General features: G+C 44.4%; 1 protein-coding gene across 3 annotated transcripts in view; it reads right to left on the minus strand.

The window, feature by feature from the left end:
- sestd1 (SEC14 and spectrin domains 1) overlaps positions 1–24,236 on the minus strand; it is a 150,618-nt gene extending 126,382 nt beyond the window's left edge. Inside the window, exon 1 of one of the 3 annotated variants that reach the window (XM_078228494.1) lies at positions 23,605–23,844. The gene's annotated coding sequence lies outside the window, so the exon portion shown is untranslated. Of the gene's footprint in view, positions 1–23,604; positions 23,845–23,929 lie in introns of those variants that run through there. The other 2 variants (XM_078228493.1, XM_078228495.1) reach the window with 2 other exon arrangements.
- Between the last annotated feature and the right edge of the window lie 246 nt (positions 24,237–24,482).

Genomic DNA, 24,482 nt, shown 5'->3' on the forward strand with positions numbered 1-24,482 from the left:
AATATGAACCTTTTTCACCTTAAGCAACACTATCAATTTAACATTATTCTGCAACAGGAACAAAGGACATAGGAACAGGAGTAGGCATTTCAGCCCATCATGCTGTTCTTCCATTCAATTAGGTCATGGTTAACCATCTACCTCATTGTCACTTTCCCTTCTTGTCTGTGCCGAACCATTTTTTGCCTGGTCCCACTGACCAAATCCCTCGATGTCATTAGTTGCCAGAAATTTATTGATTCTGTCTTGAACATGTTCAATCATTGAACTTTCACAACTTTCAGATAGAAAATTCCAAAGATTCACCACCCTCTTAGTAAAGAAATTCCTCATCATCTCAGTCTTAAAGGCCCCATCCCTTATTTTGAGATAATGTTTCCTGGTTTTAGACTCACCAGCCAGGAGGAACATTTTAGCTACATCCACCCTGTTGCCTCGTGTTAGAATTTTGTATGTTTCAATTATGTCATATCCCATTCTTCCAGTTTCTAGGGAACACACACCCAGTCTCCTTAATCTCTCCTCAGAAGACAATCCCACTATCCCAGGGATTAATCTGGTGAACCTCCTTTGCACTCACACTATGCAAAGTATATTCCTCCTGAGATAAGGGGACACAATACTCTGTACAACTGCAGCAAGACATTTTCTACCAAAGTGAGTAACTTCACACTTATTCACATTATATTTCATCTGCCATGTTTTAGCCCACTCATTTAACCTTCCAACTCCTTTTGAAACCGCCTTATAAATCTTACATTCTCTCCCAGTTTGGTGTCATCAGCAAATTTGGGAAAAATAACTGGTCCCCACATCCAAATCATTTATATAAGTTGGAAACAGCTGTGGTCACTGCACTGATTCGTGTGGTACCCTCTCCCCGCTGCCCCCCCCCACCACAGTAAAAGCCCGTCATCCTGAGAATTATCAATTTATTTCACCTCTCTGCTTTCTGTCTGTTAACCAATCATCTCCACATCGTAACCAATTCTCAATCCATACTAGTATATTTCCCCCAATCCCAGGCACTCTCATTTTATTTCCTAGCGTCCTGAGCAGTACCTTATCAAAAGCCTTCTGAAAATCCAAATACACCAGTCACTGTTTCTCCTTCATCAATGCTACAAGTAATATCCTCAAAGAAATACAAGTTTGTTGAACATGATTTTCTTTTCAAAAATCCATGTTGACTCTGCCCAATGTTACTGTTCTTTTCTAAATGTCCAGTTATCATATCTTTATAATATATTCTAACATTTTCCCTATTATTGACTAACAGGTCTGTAATTCTCTATTCTCTCTCGCTTCTTCAATAATGGGGTTACATTTGCTACTTTCCAGTCCACAGGAACTTTTCCAGAAACTTACATCTATACTCAATAGAATTTTGTAATCCAATTATAACATGATAAAAACAATATGCCGAGCAAGCATTTTTTGCCCTTCATATTTCAAAGTAGTCAACATACAGAAATTTCTGTCTTCTGAATGTACAAAGAAACAGGAACAGAAAAATTGAATAAATTTGCCTGGTGCTTCATAACTAACTTTACCACAAGAACATAAGAACAAAAGAAATAGGAACAGGATAATGTCTGATCTTCTACCTCAACTCCACTTTCCCGTACCTCCACATATGCTAGATGCCCCAACACCAAAATATGTGTGAGCCTTGAATATATCCAATAATGGAGTATCCACAACACTCTGGGATAGAGCGTTCTTGAGTTTTACAACCATCTAACTGAAGAAATTTCTCCTAATCTTGGTCCAAATTAACCAACCCCTTATCAAGGCAACCCATGATCTAGGTTCCCTAGTCTTGGGAAAACAATCTTTCAATCTATTGGACCCCTCCCTCTGGCCTCTTGATCTTTTCATTGAGAACTGTCGACGTGATCTTGGTGGTCTCAATTTATTTACTCTCCTCAAATCGCTCTAACCCGTTTCCCTCTGAGCTGGCTGCACTCCATTCTCTTAGGTCCAGCCCTAACATCATTATTAAACCTGCTGACAAGGGGTGGTTCTTTCATTGTCTGACAAACTGATCTGGGTCTTGCAAAGGTTTAATGCCAACTCTCTGATCTCCTGCTAGATCACCACTGAACATTGTCATAATTTCCAAAACACTCATTGACCTCATCTACTCTGATGATCTTCAGTTGGCTCTATTCTCTCTCCACAGCTGCTGTCAGAGCTGCTGAAATTTTCCAGAATTTTGTGTTTTTGTTACTCTGAAGATCTTCCCTCCACAGAGCGCAGCCATCCTCTGGCTGGCTGAACTTACTTTCTCATAGAACAATTTATCCTTTAACTCATCTCAACTTTCTCCAAATAAAAAGGGTTTCTATCAATAGGAGTATGTGCCCGAGCTATGCCTGCTTTTTTGTAGGACATGTTGAACTTCTCTTGTTGCAGTCCTACTCAGCACCCCTCCCTCAACTCAGCATCACTGGCATGTCCTATTCTCCTAAACTGGACGTCGTCTTTAATTTTGCTTCTAATTTCCAACCTTTTTTCATATGATCCATCTCCAACTCTTCCCTTCCCTGATTTCTGTGTCCTTCCATTGATAAAAGCCAATAATGTTCAGGTCATGATGAATTGAGTGGCTCTGTCAGACCTTGATGTGAAATTTAGTTTGAGTTTCCTGTCTAAATCCTCCTCTTCTAACACCCCCAGCAGTTGATAAAGTTCGTAGTCCAGCTGCGATCTTTTCCTTCTGCTCACTGCAGCAGCTGCTGTCCCTTGTTCTCTGTGACACAGCATCTCTCTCTACCCAGGGTTTTATTTTTAATTAGATTGCCCAAGAGTTCTAGTCTACCCATCGCTAAACCAGTCGCTCTGTCATTTGTTTTCAGATGTTAAACCTGGCATGTGGTTTTCAGTAGCACTTGATTTGGGTCTCATCCCTACAGTAACCAGGTCACATTGGTTAAATCATTGGGCAGAATTAATGTCACATATAGAAAACAGAAGTGTTGGAAAACTCAACAGGTAAGGCAGCATCTGTGAAGAGAGAAGCAGAGTTAATTTTTCATATCTAATATGAGTCTTCATCAAAACGGAAAAGGGGTTCTGATGAAGAATATTAGACACGCTTTTCTCTCCACAGATGCTGCCAGACTTGCTGAGTTTTTCCAACATTTTAAATTTCCAGCATCTGTCGCATTTTGTCTTTGCCTAACAGGTCACATGTTCTTTTTTCTCTTGAATGAAGAGAGACAATTTGAACCATAACCACCTTATAAAACCTTACATTTGTAACATTTGTATTATCTGCAAACTTGGAAATCCATGCACACTGTTTCTACTTATTCCTCTTTAACTCTCCAGAAACTGTTAATAAATCTGTTGAATGGTATTTCCCTGTCCTAAAACATGTTGGGCGAGATTTTATGGCCTCGCTCGGGCAAGACCGAAAATTCCCGCCCAGTCAAAGGAGATTTCCATTGTCGGACTATTTGGCCCAGAGGCGAGTTTGACACCCAATCAGTGGTGTTAGGAGTGACTTGAGGTGGAACCCAGTTACAAAGGATGGCTGAAAAAGCAGCCATGACGACTTGCAGTTGTCTGAAGATATGCAGGTGGCTCAGTGGCAAGCACTACTGCCTCACAGCGCCAGGGAATAATTCCGGTTCAATTCCGGCCTCAGGTCATTCTCTGTGCGGAGTCTGCACGGGTTTCCTCTGGGTGCTCCGGTTTCCTCCCACAGTCCGAAAGATGTGCTGGTTGGATGCATTGACCATGCTAAATTCTCTCTCAGTGTACCGGGACATGCGCCGGAGTGTGGGGACTAGGGGATTTTCACAGTATTAATGTAAGCCTACTTGTGACACTAATAAATAAACTTAGTAGCAGGGAGCACAGAGGACCAGTGTTAGCATGGGCAGGCACCCCGGTCTTTTTGGATACCTTCCTTGAGACTTTAATAAATGCTGTCTTCAAGAGATATTCTGGTCCCTCTGTCCAGAAGAAATAACGCCCCAAGAAAGACCAAGCAAACATGATGGAAGAAGTGGCATAGAAGTCTGTAGCCGGAAGTCATTGGGAGGACATGAGTGCAATCCAAAAAGTACTTCAATAATCGGCAAAGGTCTGGAAAGGGAAATGACACCTGGGTGACGGATGTCAAACTCTGTAACAAGCTGAGCAGATTGAGTGCCTGTAGTTCTCCTTAACATTGTCAGAAAAACTGAGCATCACAGACTCAGCAGCAACATTTATACATAGTGCACTATCAAGCTGGGAGGAGCATCACTGAAGAACACACCATTTTATGAATGTCAAATTGGAATGAGTGCAGAAGGTCAGCATAAATCTGTCTCTCTGCATCCTGTAGGAGAAGGCAGCACACAAAATGAATCAGTCTAGTAGCAGTGTGCAGAGCTCCACACACTGACCCCTAAGGAGGAAACAGAGTTGGAGATCACTAGAGTGCCAAAATGATAAGACATGTATGATAGTGAAACAGGGTCCACAGCAGGGTCATTTGATAACTCAGACAGATGAAGGGCATAGAAACTATTTCTGTCTAATGTGTTCTGTGGCTGTTCAAGCGCTGTCATCTACTGAGTTGCCTGTGATGAGGCACCTGCTGAGTGGCCAGAATTCTCATGACCACCTTCTTGTCTTCTCCACAGGGCCGGTTGCAGAGAAGCAGGATGTTGTAGCCTGTCATCACCACCTCCTCGGCAGGGAGGAGATGTTGGTAAGCCAACACTAAGACATCATTCCTCCACACCTTTCACTTAGAGACATCCAGGTTGGACCTCAGTTGCACCAGGTGGGCTGCATACCATAAGTGAGCAAGGGGAGAGCGAGGCAGAGTCATGTATAGGCAGTCCGCTTGGAAGGCAAAAGGACAATCACAGGCAAACTCTTTTGGGCAGAGATGCTGTGCCTTGGGTGTCTCAAACAAGACGACCATTGGAGGTAGATGAATTCCTGAACGTTGAAGATCCCAAGGCATCGCGGAGCCATGGGCAGAAAATGAAGCAGCACATGTGCGCCATCACAGCTCAGGGATTTGAATGCTTGAGCTCTTCCATTGAGGGAGTTGCCAACCTCTTGGAGAGCCATATCCACTCAATGGGTGCAGGAGCAGTACACTGACATGCACAGAGACAGTGACAATCACTGTTGCAGAGATCACTCAGTGTTGCTAATAGCATCGAGATACAAGAAGTGGATTTCCACTGCATTCCAACCGGTGGTCTTGACCAGTGTATGGAGCTGCTATGAAAGGGCTAAAGTAGTCAAAGAGGCTGATGCGTGGGGCTGCCTCTCAATGGACATGGCATTATCCCCCACTTCTTCAGCCCTTCAAACTCAGAACCCATTAGTGCCGCAAGGCTGTGACAGAAGCTGCATCTACAATAAGACAGGAACCCCTAAGGGCACCTCCACAATGAGGATGGGAGTCACATGCATCTCAGCCACAAGCAGAATTAAGGGAGCAGGCTCTCCACCTTACCCTCAGAAATCGGGAAAGTTCCCAGTAGAAGTGAACAGGAAACAAAGGTGCCACATTATTAACCACTTGGGTGATGTTTTCTCAGCTTGACATCATTTACTTTTCTTTTATTGTATTATTGATCATACAAATGAGCATACTTTTGCATTTTTATTGCCTGATAATAAAACGGACATGGTGTTGAATGCTGTGCGCGAGTTGCTGGGTATGCTGCGGTCCCAGGGTCGGTGTTGTGGAAGACCTTTGGCTGTGGAGACCCCATTTTCAATCTACATGGGTGGCAATGTGATTATTCAGATGCATGTGTGTGCTGGATAACCATTCTCTGATGAAAGATGAGTTATAGAGCCATCTGTCAGCAGGGCTGGGAGCCACTCAAGTGAAATGCTGCTGGATTAGCATCATCCTTGTGGCCATGCCAGGCATGCAATTGCCAAGAGGCTGCAGATGGCCTCAGTGATTTCCCCCCAATGCTTGAGCACTAGGCTCTTTCATCCTCAGCTTGCTTCTCTTCCCATCCTCCTCCAAGGAAGAGTGGTGTTCCAGGTCCTCCTCTTCATCCAGCTCCAGATGTCTTTGTATAGTCTTTTGCATTGGAGAACCACTGTCCCATAGCTTTGACATTTAGTGTTGGGTTTTGAAAACTGCTGTACATAATTAACTATAGACTGAGATGGCACATTGATGAAAATGTACATCAAATCCAATGTCAGCTTTTCAAGATAGATAACTTCCAAGTATGGGAAGGAGTGATATTTTCCAACTCTATCACGAATCTCAATTGAACACATTGGATTTGATGTGGGTTGACAGAGGACTTTGGTCCTCCTGGTGTTCAGGGCAAGACCATATTGTTGTAGGTTTTAGTAATTATGTCAACCATTATTACTACAAAACTCATCTCCAAACTACATGGCCTGGGCCTCGGCTCCTCCCTCTGCGACTGGATCCTGAACTTCCTAACCCACAGACCACAATCAGTAAGGATAAGCAACACCACCTCCTCCACGATCATCCTCAACACCAGTGCCCCACAAGACTGTGTTCTCAGCCCCCTACTATACTCCTTATACACCCATGACTGTGGCCAAATTCCCTTCCAACTAGATTTTCAACTTTGCTGACGACACCACCGTAATGGGTTGGATCTCAAACAATGATGAGACCGAGTACAGGAATGAGATAGAGAATCTCGTGAACTGATGCAACAACAATAATCTCTCCCTCAATGTCAACAAAATGAAGGAGATGGGCATCGACTTCAGGAAGCGTAATGGAGAACATGCCCCTGTCTACATCAACGGGGATGAAGTAGAAATGGTCAAAAGCTTCAAGTTTTTAGGTGTCCAGATCACCAACCTGTCCTCGTCCCCTCATGCCGACACTATCGTTAAGAAAGTCCACCAACGCCTCTACTTTCTCAGAAGACTCAGGAAATTTGGCATGTCAGCTACGACTCTCATCAACGTTTACAAATGCACCATAGAAAGCATTCTTTCTGGTTGTATCACAGTTTGGTATGGCTCCTGCTCTACCCAAGGCCGCAAGAAACTACAAAAGGTCATGAATATAGCCCAATCCATCACGCAAACCAGCCTCCCATCCATTGACTCTGTTTACACTTGCCGCTGCCTCAGCAAAGCAGTCAGCATAATTAAGGACCCCACACACCCCGGACATTCTCTCTTCCACCTTCTTCCATCAGGAAAAAGATACAAAAGTCTGAGGTCACGTACCAACCGACTTAAGAACAGCTTCTTCCCTGCTGCCATCAGACTTTTGAATGGACTTACCTCGCATTAAGTTGATCTTTCTCTACACTCTTGCTGTGACTGTAACACTACATTCTGCACTCTCTCGTTTCCTTCTCTATGAATGGTATGCTTTGTCTGTATAGCGGACAAGAAACAAGACTTTTCACTACATACGAATACATGTGGCAATAATAAATCAAAATCAACTGTTTGTTGCAGTTCTTCTTCAGAGTGAACACTGACTTGTGCATCATCAGCATACTGTTGTTACAGAAGTGGTTATTATCTTGGTTTAGTCTTCAACCGGTTGAGATTCAAATGCTTATAGCAGTGCCATAAGTTATAAGCACAACTGGGGTGGGGAAGTCTGTCTGTAGTATATTGCATCGTTATTGCAAGAAAGATTAAGAATAGTGTTGGCGAAACAACACACCCCTGTATTTGACACCTATTTTGGCAGGGAAAAGGTCTGTGCTGGAGCCATTGCACAATACAGCTAATTGCATACTATTACAGTGGAGATAGAAAAGCTACAGCACAAACAGGCCCTTCGGCCCACAAGTTGCGCCGAACATGTCCCTACCTACTAGGCTTACCTATAACCCTCTATCTTACTAACTTCCATGAACTTATCCAAAAGTCTCTTAAAAGACCCGACCAAATCCACCTCCACCACCACTACCGGCAGCCGATTCCACGCACCCACCACCCTCTGAGTGAAAAACATACCCCTAACATCTCCTCTGTACCTACTCCCCAACACCCTAAACCTGTGACCTCTTGTGGCAACCATTTCAGCCCTGGGTAAAAGCCTCTGAGAATCCACTCTATCAATACCCCTCAACATCTTATACACCTCTATCAGGTCACCTCTCATCCTTCGCCTCTCCAAGGAGAAAAGATCTAGCTCTCCTACCTATCCTCATAAGGCATGCCACCTAATCCAGGCAACATCCTTGTAAATCTCCTCTGCACCCTTTCTATGACTTCCACATCCTTTCTGTAATGAGGCGACCAGAACTGGACACAGTACTCCAGGTGGGGTCTGACCAGGGTCCTATACAGCTGTAGCATTATCTCCCGATTTCTAAACTCAATTCCTCTATTGAAGAAGGCCAGTATTCCATACGCCTTCTTAACCACAGCCTCTACCTGCGACGCTGCTTTGAGCATCCTATGAACCCGGACCCCAAGATCCTTCTGATCTTCCACACTGCCACGCGACTTACCCTTAATATTATATTCTTTCATCCTATTCGACCTGCCAAAATGAACCACCACACACTTATCTGGGTTGAAGTCCATCTGCCACTTCTCCGCCCAGTCTTGCATCTTATCTGTCTCGTTGCAACTGCTGACATCCCTCTACACTATCCACAACCCCACCAACCTTTGTGTCATCAGCAAACTTGCCAACCCATCCTTCCACTTCCTCATCCAGGTTATTTATAAAAATCACAAAGAGCAAGGGTCCCAGAACAGATCCCTGGGGCACTCCACTGGTGACCGACCTCCATGCTGGAAAAGACCCATCTACAACCACGCTTTGCCTTCTGTGGGCAAGCCAGTTCTGAATCCACAAAGCAATGTCCCCTTGGATCCCATGCCCCTTCACTTTCTCAATGAGCCTTGCATGGGGCACCTTATCAAACGCCCTGCTGAAATCCATATAAACTACATCTACCGCTCTTCCCTCGTCTATGTGTCTAGTTACATCTTCAGAAAATTCAATTAGGCTCGTAAGGCATGATCTGCCTTGGACAAAGCCATGCTGGCTATTTCTGATCATACTATTCCTCTCCAGATGTTCATAAATCCTGCTTCTCAGGATCTTCTCCATCAACTTACCAACCACTGAGGTTAGACTCACCGGTCTATAATTTCCCGGGCTATCTCTTCTCCCTTTCTTGAAAAACGGAACCACATCCGCATTCCTCCAAAACCTCTCCCGTCTCCATTGATGACGCAAAGATCATCACCAGAGGCGCAGCAATCTCTTCCCTCGCCTCCCACAGTAACCTGGGGTACATCCCATCCGGTCCCGGCGATTTATCTAACTTGGTGCTTTTCAAAAGCTCCAACACATCCTCTTTCCTAATGTCCACATGCTCAATCTTCTCAGTCCACTGGAAGTCTGCACTGCAACTACCAAGATCCTTCTCCACTGTGAATACTGAAGCAAAGTATTCATTGAGTACCTCTGCCATTTCTACCGGTTCTATACAGACTTTCCCACCGTCACATTTGATAGGTCCTACTCCTTCACATCTTATCCTCTTGCTCTTAACATAAGAACATAAGAACATAAGAAATAGGAGCAGGAGTAGGCCATCTAGCCCCTCGAGCCTGCCCCGCCATTCAATAAGATCATGGCTGATCTGACGTGGATCAGTACCACTTACCCGCCTGATCCCCATAACCCTTAATTCCCTTACCGATCAGGAATCCATCCATCCGCGCTTTAAACATATTCAGCGAGGTAGCCTCCACCACCTCAGTGGGCAGAGAATTCCAGAGATTCACCACCCTCTGGGAGAAGAAGTTCCTCCTCAACTCTGTCTTAAACCGACCCCCCTTTATTTTGAGGCTGTGTCCTCTAGTTTTAACTTCCTTACTAAGTGGAAAGAATCTCTCCGCCTCCACCCTATCCAGCCCCCGCATTATCTTATAAGTCTCCATAAGATCCCCCCTCATCCTTCTAAACTCCAACGAGTACAAACCCAATCTCCTCAGCCTCTCCTCATAATCCAAACCCCTCATCTCCGGTATCAACCTGGTGAACCTTCTCTGCACTCCCTCCAATGCCAATATATCCTTCCTCATATAAGGGGACCAATACTGCACACAGTATTCCAGCTGCGGCCTCACCAATGCCCTGTACAGGTGCATCAAGACATCCCTGCTTTTATATTCTATCCCCCTCGCAATATAGGCCAACATCCCATTTGCCTTCTTGATCACCATTTGTACCTGCAGACTGGGCTTTTGCGTCTCATGCACAAGGATCCCCAGGTCCCTTTGCACGGTAGCATGTTTTAATTTGTTTCCATTGAGATAGTAATCCCATTTGTTATTATTTCCTCCAAAGTGTATAACCTCGCATTTCTCAACGTTATACTCCATTTGCCATATCCTCGCCCACTCACTCAGCCTGTCCAAATCTCTCTGCAGATCTTCTCCGTCCTCCACACGATTCACTTTTCCACTTATCTTTGTGTCGTCTGCAAACTTCGTTACCCTACACTCCGTCCCCTCCTCCAGATCATCTATATAAATGGTAAACAGTTGCGGCCCAAGTACCGATCCCTGCAGCACGCCACTAGTTACCTTCCTCCAACCGGAAAAACACCCATTTATTCCGACTCTTTGCTTCCTGTCGGATAGCCAGTCCCCAATCCACTTTAACACACTACCCCCAACTCCGTGTGCCCTAATCTTCTTCAGCAGCCTTTTATGGGGCACCTTATCAAACGCCTTTTGGAAATCCAAAAACACCGCATCCACCGGTTCTCCTCCATCAACCGCCCTAGTCACATCTTCATAAAAATCCAACATGTTCGTCAAGCACGACTTTCCCCTCATGAATCCATGCTGCGTCTGATTGATCGAACCATTTCTATCCAGATGCCCTGCTATCTCCTCTTTAATAATGGATTCCAGCATTTTCCCTACTACAGACGTTAAGCTGACCGGCCTATAGTTACCCGCCTTTTGTCTCCTTCCTTTTTTAAACAGCGGCATAACATTAGCCGTTTTCCAATCAACCGGCACTACCCCAGAATGCAACGAGTTTTGATAAATAATCACTAACGCATCCACTATTACCTCTGACATTTCTTTCAATACCCTGGGATGCATTCCATCCGGACCCGGGGACTTGTCCACCTTCAGTCCCATTAGTCTACCCAGCACTGCCTCTCTGGTAACATTAATCGTATTAAGTATTTCTCCTGCTGCCAACCCTCTATCGTTAATATTTGGCATACTATTTGTGTCCTCCACCGTGAAGACCGACACAAAAAACTTATTTAAAGACTCAGCCATATCCTCATTTCCCACTATTAACTCCCCCCTCTCGTCCTCCAAGGGTCCAACATTCACTCTAGCCACTCTATTCCTTTTTATATATTTATAAAAACTTTTACTATCATTTTTTATATTAATTGCTAGCCTAGCTTCATAGTCTATCCTTCCTTTCTTTATCGCTTTCTTAGTCTCTCTTTGTTGTTTCTTAAATTTTTCCCAATCACTTGTTTCTCCACTATTTTTGGCCACTCTGTACGCAGCTGTTTTTATTTTAATACTCTCCTTTATTTCCTTCGTTATCCACGGCTGGTTCTCCCTTTTCTTACAATCCTTGTTTTTTGCTGGAATATATTTTTGCTGAGAACTGAAAAGGGTCTCCTTAAAAATCCTCCACTGTTCCTCAGCTATCCTACCTGCCAGCCTGCTCTCCCAGTCTACCTTAGCCAATTCATCCCTCATCCTATCATATTTCCCTCTGTTCAAACAGAGGACACTGGTTTGAGACCAAACTTTCTCCTCTTCCATCTGAATCAGAAATTCGACCATATTGTGGTCACTAGACCCAAGAGGGTCCTTCACAATAAGATCCTTAATTCTACCTACCTCGTTACACAATACCAGATCCAAAATAGCTCGTTCCCTCGTCGGTTCCGTAACATGCTGTTCAAGGAAACTATCCCGACAGCATTCTAAGAACTCTTCCTCCATTCCACCCTTACCGACTTGAGTCTGCCAGTCAATGTGCATGTTGAAGTCCCCCATGATTATTGCCGTTCCGTTTTTACACGCATCCCTTATCTGCTTGTTTATAGCCCTCCCCACCTCAACATTATTATTTGGGGGCCTATATACCACACCTACTAGTGTCTTTCTCCCTCTACTATTCCTCATCTCTACCCATAATGATTCCACGTTTTGTTCCTCAGAGCCTATGTCATCCCTCAGTACTACCCTGATATTATCTCTTATTAATAGCGCGACCCCACCACCTTTTCCTTCCTGTCTATTCTTCCTAAACGCCTGATACCCCTGGATATTCATCTCCCAGTCCTGGTCACCTTTCAGCCACGTTTCTGTAATGGCCACTAGATCGTACCCACTTGTGCTGATTTGCACCATCAACTCATTCACCTTGTTCCGAATGCTTCGTGCATTCAGGCAAAGTGTCCTTATTCCAGCTTTTATCTGGACCCGCTTTGATGAGTCGCGAACACCCTCTCCCTCTACTCCCTTATCTAAATTACCGCCTTCATTCACTTGCACCCTCTCCTCTACCATTAATTTTGTAATTCCCCTTACCCCTGCATCCTCCCCCCCATCAATTAGTTCCTTGATCCTAGTCAACTCTTCTAGCTCCCCTCCCCCCAACCTATCTAGTTTAAATTCTCCCCAGTAGCCTTAGCCAACCTACCGGCCAGGATATTGGTCCCCGTGTGGTTCATGTTCCACCCGTTTTTTGTATACAGATCACCCCTGCCCCTAAAGAGGTCCCAATGGTCCAGGAACCTGAATCCCTGCCCCCTGCACCAGTCCCTCAGCCACACATTCATCCTCCACCTCACTCCATTCCTGCCCTCACCTTCCCGTGGCACAGGCAGTAATCCTGAGATTACTACCTTTGCTTTCCTCTTTCTCAGCTGTCTCCCTAATTCCCTGTACTCCCTTTTCACGACCCCTTCTCCCTTCCTACCCACATCAGCGGTACCAATATGTACCGCTACCTCAGGCTCCTCTCCCTCCCACCTCAGGATTTCCGGGACGCGACTAGCGACATCCTGGATCCCGGCCCCAGGGAGGCAGACCACCATGCAAGAATCCCGCCTACCTCCGCAGAAACGCCTGTCTGTCCCCTTCACCATCGAGTCCCCGATTAATACCGCCTTCCTCCTCTTTTCCTTAGCCCTCTGAGTTACAGGGCTGGACTCCACTGCAGAGACACGGCCACTGCTGCTTCCCCCAGGCGGGCTGTCCCCCCCAGCAGTACTCAAGCAGGAGTACTTGTTGTGCAGGGGCAAATCCACCGGGGTGCTCTCAACCACCCTAGCCTTGCCCTTCCTGGCCGTCACCCACTTGGCCTCCTCCCGTGGCCCTGGTGTGACCACCTGATGATAGCTCTTGTCTATCACCTCCTCATTCTCCCTCATCAGCCTAAGATCCTCGAGCTGTAGTTCCAGCTCCCTAACACGGTCCCTCAGGAACCGCAGCTCGACACACCCCTCACAGATGTGGATGTCCGGGAGGCAAGATGCCTCCAGGACCTCCCATATCCTACACTGGGAACAACACACTGGTTTCACACTCATATTGGACACTTTATGTCAAGTAAGACAGTGAAAAGTTAATAAGAGTGTAAGGAAACAAAAACTCAACCCTGCTCGTCCAAGCCCTGTGAGCCAAAGCCCTGACAGCTCACTCAACTTCCCACTCACTCTGCTGCCCGCTACGATGCTGCCCGCTGTATACTTTGGTGCACTTTTAAACCCTCCAAAAACTTCCCCTGGCCACTCCTGGCCTGACTTCCGGTTTTGAAAAAAACCTCCGATTTTCAACCCAAAATTAACTGAAAAAATAAATAATTAATTACAGTCAGAAAACCCACTCTCTTACCCTCAGCCTGCTCCTGGGAACAATGAAGCTGAACCTCCAAGGTAAGCCCTTTTTAAACCCTCCAAAAACTTCCCCTGGCCACATACTTGGTAGAATGCCTTGGGGTTTTCCTTTATCCTGTCTGCCAAGGCGTTCTTATGACCCCTTCTTGCTCTTCTAATTTCCCTCTTAAGTTCCTTCCTACTAGTCGTATACTCTTCCAGATTTCTAACATTACCTAGCTCCCTGAAAGCTGTAATGAATTTAGTCAAGAAAAGAAAAGCCTACAATTTGTTAACAGCAAACTTGCCAACCCATCCTTCCACTTCCTCATCCAGGTCATTCATAAAAATCACAAAGGGCAAGGGTCCCAGAACAGATCCCTGGGGCACTCCACTGGTGACCGACCTCCATGCTGAAAAAGACCCATGGGATCCAAGGGGACATTGCTTTGTGGATTCAGAACTGGCTTGCCCACAGAAGGCAAAGCGTGGTTGTAGATGGGTCTTTTTCAGCATGGAGGTCGGTCACCAGTGGAGTGCCCCAGGGATCTGTTCTGGGACCCTTGCCCTTTGTGATTTTTATGAATGACCTGGATGAGGAAGTGGAAGGATGGGTTGGCAAGTTTGCTGATGACACAAATTGTAGGCTTTTCTTCTTGACTAAATTCATTACAGCTTTCGTGCACCATGGTTCCTGTGACCTACCATAACTCCCCTGTCTCATTGGAACGTTGCTGTGCAAAGCTCCAGACAAATTTTCCTTGAAAATTTGCCACGTTTCTTCGGTACATTTCCCTGAGAAAACCTCCTTCCAATTTATGCCTCTAATTTCCTGCCTAATAGCCTCATAATTGCCCTTACTCCAAATAAACACTTTCCTAGCTTGACTGATCCTATCTCTCTCCAATGCTAATGTAAAGGAGATAGAGTTATGATCACTATCCCCAAAATGCTCTCCCACTGAGAGATTTGACACCTGCTCAGGTTCATTCCCTATTACCAAATCAAGTACAGCCTCTTCTCTTGTAGACTTATCCACATACTGTGTCAGGAAGCCCTCCTGAACACACCTAACAAACTCCTTCCCATCTAAACCCATTGCCCTAGGGATATTCCAATCGATATTCGGGAAATTAAAATCTCCCATCATGACCACTCTGTTATTATCACATCTCTCCAGGATCTGCTTCCCAATCTGCTCCTCCACGTCCCTGCTACTATTGGGCGGCCTATAGAAAACATCCAGTAAAGTTATTGACCCCTTCCTGTTGCGAACCTCCACCCACAGAGATTCCGTAGACAATCCCTCTGTGGCATCCATCTTTTCTACAGCCATGACACTATCCCTGATCAACAGTGCCACTCCCCCACCTCTTTTGCCTCCTTCCCTGTTCCTCCTGAAACCCGGCACTTGAAGTATCCAGTCCTGTCCCTGAGATAACCAAGTCTCTGTAATGGCCACCACATCACACTTCCAAGTAGTGATCCACGCTCTAAGCTCATGCATTTTGTTCACTATACTCCTTGCGTTAAAATACACACATCTCAACCCTTCGGTCTGAGCGCTCCTCTTCTCCGTCCCCTGCCTATCCTTCCTCTCACACTGACTACAAGCCCCTTTTATTTTTAAGCTAACCTCCTCTCTCCCAGTCACATCATTTTGATTCCCACCCCCCAACCATTCTAGTTTAAACACTCCCCCGTAGCCTTAGCAAACCTTCCCGCCAGGATATTGGTCCCCCTGGGATTTAAATGAAACCCGTCCTTTTTGTACAGGTCGCACCTGCCCCTAAACAGGTCCCAATGATCCAGGAACCTGAATCCCTGACCTCTGCTTCAATCCCTCAGCCACGCATTTATCCTCCACCTTATTTCGTTCCTTCCCTCACTGTCTCGTGGCACAGGCAGCAATCCCGAGATTACTACCTTTGCGTTCCTTCTTCTTAACTCCCTACCTAACTTCCTATATTCTCTTTTCATAACCCCTTCCCCTTTCCTGCCTATGTCAGTGGTACCAGTATGCACCACGACCTCTGGCTCCTCTCCCTCCCACTTCAGGATTTCTTGGATACAGTCAGAAACATCCCTGATCCCGACACCAGGAGGCAAACCACCATCCGCGTTTCTCGACTTCCTCCACAGAAACACCTGTCTGACCCCCTCACTGTAGAGTCCCCTATCACCACTGCCTTCCTCCTTTCCTTACCCTTCTGTGCTACAAGGCCGGACTCCGCGCCGGAGGCACGACCACTGCTGCTTCCACCAGGTGGCCTGTCCACCCCAACAGTACTCAAACAAGAGTACTTATTTTTAAGGGGCACAACCACTGGGGTACTCTCTACCACCTGACTTTTCCCTTTCCTGACTGTGACCCACTTGCCTGCCTCTTGTGGCCCCGGTGTGACCACCTGCCTATAACTCCTGTCTATCACCTCCTCGTTTTCCCTGACCAGACGAATGTCTTCAAGCTGCAGCTCCAGTTCCCTAACTCGGTCCCTTAGGAGCCGCAGTTCGACGCACCCAGTGCAGGTATGCACTTCTGGGAGGCTAGGAGACTCCACAACCTCCCACATCAGGCACTGAGAACAGCAAACTGGCTTCACATTCATAATGCCCCTTTTCCTCAGATTCCACAGAGAAAGAACTGAAGATTTAAAAGGTGAAACAACTAAAAACCAAACCTACCCTCCCTTGCACGTTTCCGCCTAAGCCCGCTGAGCCGAAGCCCTTCAGCCCTCACTCTGCTACCTGCTCACTCCACTGCCCGCTAACGACGCTGCCCGCTGGATAGTGCGGCCTGCTTTTTAAACATCCCGCGTGCTTTAAAAAAAATTTTTTTTTTCTTTCTTTTCCCAGGTCACCCCACGCCCGGCCTACTTCCGCTTTTCCCTTAAACTCGTAAACAAAAAACCCCACGAAAAAGTAATGAAAATAAAGTTAATCCCTTACCCTTTTTACTGCAGCCACAAATCGCACCTCTCTGCCTTGAGATGCAGAAATAAGACAAATCAAACTGCAACAACTACTGGGGCTTGCAAAACCCAAAACAAAACAGCTATTGTTAGATATAATTCTGTGATTAGGCAGCACTTGTTGAACATTTCTAAGTGTGCTAATAGCTACACTCGCAACCAACCCAAGATAATCAGTCAAGGTCAAAATGTGGTTCATTTATGTTTGCTAGAAGCAGCATATTCTCAAACATATGGACCCGTTCTCTACAAACAAAAGTAAAATGTTCAAGCCTTGCTCCTTTCTTGAATTACCAGATAACATGGGGAGCTTACAGTTCCCTGTTGCTTTTTCCATGGAATGCCTCAACCAGAAATCGCTTGCTTCGTCAACATGTCTCTCTTCTCAGCAACAAACAAAATTATCAAGTTACGATTAATTAAATTACAATTTATACGAGGCAGAAAATTGGTGAGGCTGTATTTAGAATTTAATGTTGTTACCCTTCCTGCTGCAAAAGAGTATTTAAATAAGGGGTTCAAAAAAGAATGACAACAATGATTGCAGAATTATGTGCCTAAAGTTATGAGGAAAGATTTACAGAACACTGTTCTGAAGTCAAAAATTCAAGGTTTTAAAAGTAATGAAATATTGATAATGCAATTTGGTTAAATAATTAATATTTCAACTGATCAACAAAACGGAAGATAGACATGCTTCAAAACAAGATCAGCAATTAAAACAAATCAATCCTGTCTCTGCTTTCCCATTGCATATATTAGATCTTCCATGTGTCAATTTATATTTTTCTTCTCAACAGAGCTAGATAACCAACCAGGTAATAAAAAAATGATTGAAGGTACTGGCTATCACATACACTAAGGGAGTAGATAGATGATTCTTATCCTGCTAGAGTTAGTAGAACGTCTTAGAACTCTATTAATGTGATTACAAGACAATTTCAGGGATACACATCCTTTGACAAAGCCAGAGTGGAGAGATGGGAGTCAAGTGACATGATTCTCTAGTTGTTCAAACCTGTCATATTGCCTTGCTGTACTGAAAACTCCAACTGCCATTTTATCAACTACAAGCAGCAGCAAAAAAGGGGCTCTGCCCATATTGAACACCTATCTCCCATCTTATACTGTTTCTACTGGAAATTCTGTACCATTGCGTACAAGACTGATTGATCACTGCATGTCTATTCTCACATGCTAAGTCAACTCCACTGGAAAGTGAATTATACAGCATCGGCTTTCAACCTGTTGACCTCCATGAAGGAATACCTCATTGGGCTTTGATTCTGAACTCTGGACTCAAACGAAACAATAATTCTTTTCTCTGTGGTCTTTGCTCTGTATATTTTTCTTTTCTCTATCCCTCTTTTACTGTACGAGTGTAAATGAGACAAAGTTGTCACACTCCTCCTGCATTTGAGTGTTTGCAAATAAATTAATCCTTTGAGTTCATCTTACCTTTGCTGTGGGGTTATTCCTAAAAATTGGATCACACAAAATCGGAGAGGTTGCGAAATACGCAACTGCTTATAAAAGGAGGAAAACAAATCAAAACACCTTTCTGTTCAGTTTCTGAGTAGTAGACACCGTCACTGGACACTCCCAGTCCACATTTGAAGCAATCATTTCGACGAACTTGAAGTACCACTCACGACTGCTGGACAGATCTCAAAGCTAAGATATGTTAGAAAGAAACATAGAAAAACTACAGCACAAAACAGGCCCTTCGGCCCCACAAGTTGTGCCGAACATATCCCTATCTTCTAGGCCTACCTATAACCCTCCATCCTATTAAGTCCCATGATAGAATGTTGTGTCTGACACACCATTCAAACATTGATCCAAGAGAAATACTGCAATTCCAAAGTTTTGCCCCAAACGCTGGCAATGTTTGTTCAGTGGGTACATACAAAGGTATATTTAAATATATTGCATACATTTTCTACTAAATTAATGAATGTGGCTAAAAAAGTATCACCACACCTAGGCAGCCATTTCTACTACAGAATACTGCTTCGATTATTAGTTTTTCCATACTATCAATTTTGTTTTACAATGATCCTATTCCCAGGTCCAACCGCACCAGCTGAAGAACTATTCACGTGAAGAAACAAGTTCCAAACAGCAAGATCAATATTTAAACAAAAAGCTGGCCACGTTCCATTACAATCAAAGATGGCTACCAACATTTTCTTTCTTTAGTGTAAATCTAAATTCAGCTAAGGTAGCAATTTTCTTTCAATTTTCGTTACAATAAAATATGTCTGCTATCCCTGCCTTGAAAATTGTGTAGTCTTGCTCTGCATCAGAGGACTGTTGCCGTGGCAACAAATATTTGCTGACAATGGTACGCTGTAATCAATGACCTTGGGAATAAGGAATGTCACCAGAAAAATTCCCAAGTGACTTGGTGCATTAACTGAAACAAATCCAAACCATTTACAAAGATGAACACCTAAGATTTTGTCCCACACGATAAAAGATGAGAACTTAGTTTTTGTACATTAGCTTTAAGTTTGTTCGTCTCTTAAATATAATAGTTCCATATATTATTCCTTATTGACAAAATAGAGATCTATATTAAACATACTGACTAAATCCATCTCATATATAAATAGAGAATTAAATAAGTTACATATAGAGGTGTTCAAAATTTCTAGAACTTTTGCAGCACTTCAAAAATAAACAGTTTTGGCTCTCTCTCATTACAGGTGCCAGACTACTTAGGACGTGTCAACTCTTGTTTTTTTTTGGACAATAACATTACGGGGCTATAATGGTTAGATTTTTAAAACTGTTATGATTCATCCCATCAGCGAAATAGTGGTTTGATACACTCATGAAATTACGGAATTCAATCTGTGCAATACTGGTAAAAAAAAGTACCTGAAATCCATGACAAATTGCATATTTAAAATAAAGAAAAGTTTGCATTTAGAATGAGCAAAATGATGGAGCTTGTACCTCAGAAATATCTCAGGTTTTCTATCCTGTAATGCAAATATCTAGTACATAATACATATGTTTTAGAATATAACACTTGGTATTAGGAATTAAAGTTTTAACCATAGATAAACGGGGCATCTGATTGACAAATTAATAAACACAATTTTGATATACATGCACCTGCGCTAGGGCCACTCAGTTCCTGACCTCATTACAATTTTGGTCCAAACAAGAGGTACAATGAGAGTGGATGCCCTTGACATCATGGCTATATTTGACTGAGTATGGAATCAAGGAGCCCTACAAAAACTGGAGTCCAGGAGAATCAAGGGCGGCACGGTAGCACAGTGGTTAGCACTGTTGCTTCACAGCTCCAGGGACCTGGGTTTGATTCCCGGCTTGGGTCACTGTCTGTGTGGAGTTTGCACATTCTCCTCGTGTCTGCGTGGGTTTCCTCCGGGTGCTCCGGTTTCCTCCCACAGTCCAAAGATGCGCGGGTTAGGTTGATTGGCTATGCTAAAAAAATTGCCCCTTAGTGTCCTGGGATGCGTAGATTAGAGGGATTAGTGGGTAAAATATGTAGGGATATGGGGGTAGGGCCTGGGTGGGATTGTGGTCGGTGCAGACTCGATGGGCCGAATGGCCTCTTTCTGTACTGTAGGATTTCTATGAAGGGGAAAGCTTTCCAATGGTTGGAGTCATACCTAGCACAAAGGAAGATGGTTTCGATTGTTGGAGGTCAATCAGATCAGCCCCAGGAAATCAATGAAGTTCCTCAGGGTAACGACCTAGGCCAAACCATCTTCAGCTACTTCATCAACTACCTTCCCTCCATCAAAAAGTCAGAAATGGGGATGTTCACTGGTGACTGCTTGATGTTCTGTGCCTGTAATGTCTCAGGAAGCCTGACAGGAAAGGAACATAGCTTGTTACAGAATGCAAACTAAAACCACTACCGTGGTATACACACACTGGTCCCTGCGTGGGACTACAGTTCAGCAGGCCCAGCAGTCTTGTTGCCAGGTGAACTCATACTCAATGAGCCCCGCAGGGAGATCAGTGAATCCCCATGGACCTCATGGTGGTTATCATAGTGCCATTCACAACTCTTCAGATACGGTTTATCCAATAATACCTGAACAACATTCGGGCTTGCACTGGTAATTAGCAAGTAAAATTTGTGTCACACAAGTGCCATACAATCACCATCCTCACAGAGAGAATACAGTCATCTCCCCATGACATTCAATGGCATTACTATCGCTGAATCATCCACTATCAATGTCCTGGGCATTACCATTGACCAGAAATTGAGTTGGACTAGCCATATAAATACTGTAGCTACAATAGCAACTTGGAGGCTGGGAATTCCACAAGTAACTTAATTCCCCACAGCTTGTCCACCATCTACAAGGCACATGTCAGAAGTGTGATGGAATACTCTCTACTTGCCTGGATTAGTGCAGCTCTACACCAATCCACTGGATTGGCACCTCATCGACAAACATTCACTCCCTCCATCACTGACGTAAAGTCACAGCAGTGTGTCTCATCTACAAGATGCCCTGCAACAATTCATCAAGGCTCCTTCAACAGCACCTTCCAAACCAGCAAACTCTACCACTGAAAAGTACAAGGGCATCTTCAGCAGATGCAAGTTCTCCTCCAAGTCACATATCATCCGTGGAAATATATCACCACTCCTTCGCTGTGCTGGGTCAAAATCCTGGAACTCCCTTCTTAACAACACTGTGGGGTTAATCTATACAAACTGCACCAGTTCAAGAAAGCAGCTCACCACCACCTCCTTAAGGGCAATTAGGGATGGGCAATAAATACCAGCCTTGACAGCGATACCCACATCCCATAAAGGTGGGGGCGGGGGAGTGTTGCGGTGTAAGTAAAAAGTAAAACTGAGTTCATAGCATAAGTAAACAACTATTGTGTTACTGCTTTCTTTGTTTAATTCTTGATACAATAAAAGGTTGTTTTTGTTTAAAAATGTGAAATCCTGTGGCGTGGTTCTGTCAGTTAATTACAGGGTATTTTGATTTCTTTAAACATTAACAGTCCATAAGAGGATTTTGTTATACCTGCCAACTTTTGTTGAACCATGCTCTCTATCACTGGAAACGTAAAGGTGTTTCATATTTGATGTGTTAAAGATGGGGTTAGTTTTGTCAAATTTAGTTTTAACAAGATCAGTTTTGCTTTGTTTCTACTAAGCCTCAATGAGCAGTCCTTGATAATCTGACTTTATTACAACATGTCTGTTACTGCTGAGTGCAACAGAAGTAATATATTTTTTAATTTGGGGGAACTGCTGAATTTCAGGAGAGACAGTATGACTCAAGAGAAAGATTGCATTAGAGTGGGGAAGAACAGGAAAAATGACTTGCATTTATATAGCATTTTTCATCTCAGGATGCACCAAAGCATTTTACAGCCAATTAAATATTTTATAAAGTATAGTCACTATTGTAACATGGGAAACACACCCCTTTACACACATCAAACTCCCACAAATGGCAATGAAATAGATCATGTATCTTAAGTGTTAGACCACCAGCGACAGCAGAAAGGACCATAGTTTCAACATCTCATCACACAGCACAGCACTCCCTCCAAGCTGTACATAAATGTCATTCTTGATTATGTGCTCAAGTCTCATAAGTGGAGCTTAAATCCATGTCTTTCTGATTCAGAGGCAAGAGTGTTATCACTGAGCTATGTCTGACACAGACTTTTGGTGTTGACAGGAGGAATGTGGACCACAACACTACATGAAGTCCCTGCTCTTCTGCAAACAGCATTAGAGTTTTTTGTATGTCCTCCTGATAAAGTAGGCACGGCCTCAATTAATACATCAGCCAAAAAATCTCCCAACAATACAACACTCCACTCTTCTGAAGAGTTTGATTCAATTCTGTGCAAAATTGCATACTGGTTCATGAACTTATAACTTTCTGACTCAAAGATAAGCATCCGACCAAATAAGTCAAAATGACACCCAAGTCTGTGTGACTTAAATGACTGCAGTACTCCCAGGCACCATCTGCAATTAACTAGACAACTAGAATCATTGAAACATTGAAGGAACAAACCATGAGTGGAGAGGTTGGCAGGATTCGACTCATTCAGTTCCAAATAAAGGCTACTTCACCAATATGGAGCTGAATAAATAGTGGAAAACATTGTTCTCCATGTTGGTAACCAATCTTTTTAGTGGGTTGAACTCCATTACCATCCTGTTGGGCATGTGGGAGCGACGTAGCCTTGGATTTTAACAAACTGAGCCTTGCCTCGACTTACGAAAGCATTTGCTACATTGTCCATCAAGTAAAAAATACCACCCATGCAGATTACTTGGTTTAATCTCCCAAGCGTAGTGATGGATTTACAGATGTCAGAGAGCCAGTTGACGATTTTAAACCTCATCAACCCAGTGTTCTGAAAATGGACCTACTTCGTACTGCAGCATTTGTCCAACATCTCCAAAAAGAGGACAGCAATTTGATACTTCAAGAACAGCAGATACCGTTAATTTTTTTTTGTGATTCCCTCCCAACCCACAGGAAGTACTCATCCCCTCTTTTCGAAAATGGCTGGAGTGCAAACAACACTGCACTCTGCCGACTGACTTTCAGCATCAGGACAACGTTTACCAAGTAGAGTGGAAAGCGCAGATTGCAACAGTGTCTTTTTTTTTTAACACAAAAACAGAGCCAAGCCTTTACTTTAAAAGAAAAATCAGCACAGTGACAGCGATTTGGGAAAGAACCACCAAGTGGCAGTGGGCGCTGCCACTGAACAAAGCTCCGTCCACCCCACCTCAGGCCTACCTTTCCCCTCAATCCTCTCAAGCCTTCAGCTTAGCAACAGCCGCAAATCGTAATTTCTTTCACAACACACACACAAAAAAAAACACAGGCACAAAATAAAAGATTTCCAGCTCCAGTTCAACCCGCGCGGCCGCTACTGGTTCGGCTTCGGGAGCAGGGCCGCCTAGCTGCCCGGGGCAGACTTGCTCCTTTGTTGCCCGGGGAGACTCCGCTCTGCCCCCTCCCCCACCGCACAGCCCCACCCCAGCCACGCGCACAGGTGAATGAGCGCGAGCCCCCCCTCCCGCCGCCGCTGCCTCTGCCTCGAGCTGCTGCACCCGCTCACCTGGAGGACAGGCACTGCCCGCTGCTCCCCTGCTGCAAATCCCGGCACTGCCCCTCTCCACTGCGGGTTTCTCTTCCCCCTCTCTCTCCCTTGCAATGCAAGAGCAGCTAGACCGCTCTCAACCCCAGCAGCAGCAACCCGCTCACTGCAAGCAATCTCAATTAACGCTGCCTGCGGCTCTCAGCAGCGTTTTTAACATATTAACGTCTGATTCAAAATTAATGTTTCGCACACAACAAATAGCCTGCTTGCACAACAAAGCAGAAGTTTCCACCACCTCCCAATGCAGTGCCGTATGACTGAGATCAGCGCACAGATGAAAATCCACCACATAAATAAATCTCACAGCAGAGGGAAAATAAACCTGAAATTCAGCAAAATTGACTTAGTTTTCACATCTTGATCATATTTTACCAAAATCATTCCCTTTTTCTTTTCAACAAAAGGTTGTCCGTTTCTTGATATTGTCTGATAAACCTTAAACTGCATTAGCAACTCAAGTGATAAACTAGCTATTGGTTATTTTTACTGTAACAAGGTTAATATGTAAACC

Source organism: Mustelus asterias, chromosome 14, assembly GCF_964213995.1.
Source record: "Mustelus asterias chromosome 14, sMusAst1.hap1.1, whole genome shotgun sequence".
NCBI classification, from domain to species: Eukaryota; Metazoa; Chordata; class Chondrichthyes; order Carcharhiniformes; family Triakidae; genus Mustelus; species Mustelus asterias.